The sequence below is a fragment of the Pinus tabuliformis genome, chromosome 1_1 (assembly GCF_031772625.1).
Source record: "Pinus tabuliformis cultivar Carrire ecotype Pingquan chromosome 1_1, CPIR1, whole genome shotgun sequence".
NCBI classification, from domain to species: Eukaryota; Viridiplantae; Streptophyta; class Pinopsida; order Pinales; family Pinaceae; genus Pinus; species Pinus tabuliformis.
Genome location: NC_142297.1, coordinates 844728262 through 844728464, shown reverse-complemented (window position 1 = coordinate 844728464; position 203 = coordinate 844728262).

Below are 203 nucleotides of genomic sequence, written 5' to 3'. Positions count from 1 at the left end.
AGCGATGTATATGCAAATTTAAATGTTGGAGTTAAGATTTGTCAATGTCCTCTTGGCCTCTCTATTCTTGCAGAGCATTAACCTAATAAATAGTTGTATTGTTTATGAATGTATATGGAAAATGCAATCAATTGCGTACTTTTTTTAAATGTTAAATATTAAATAATTTCTTATATTACTCTCCATTAAAAATGAATAGATTT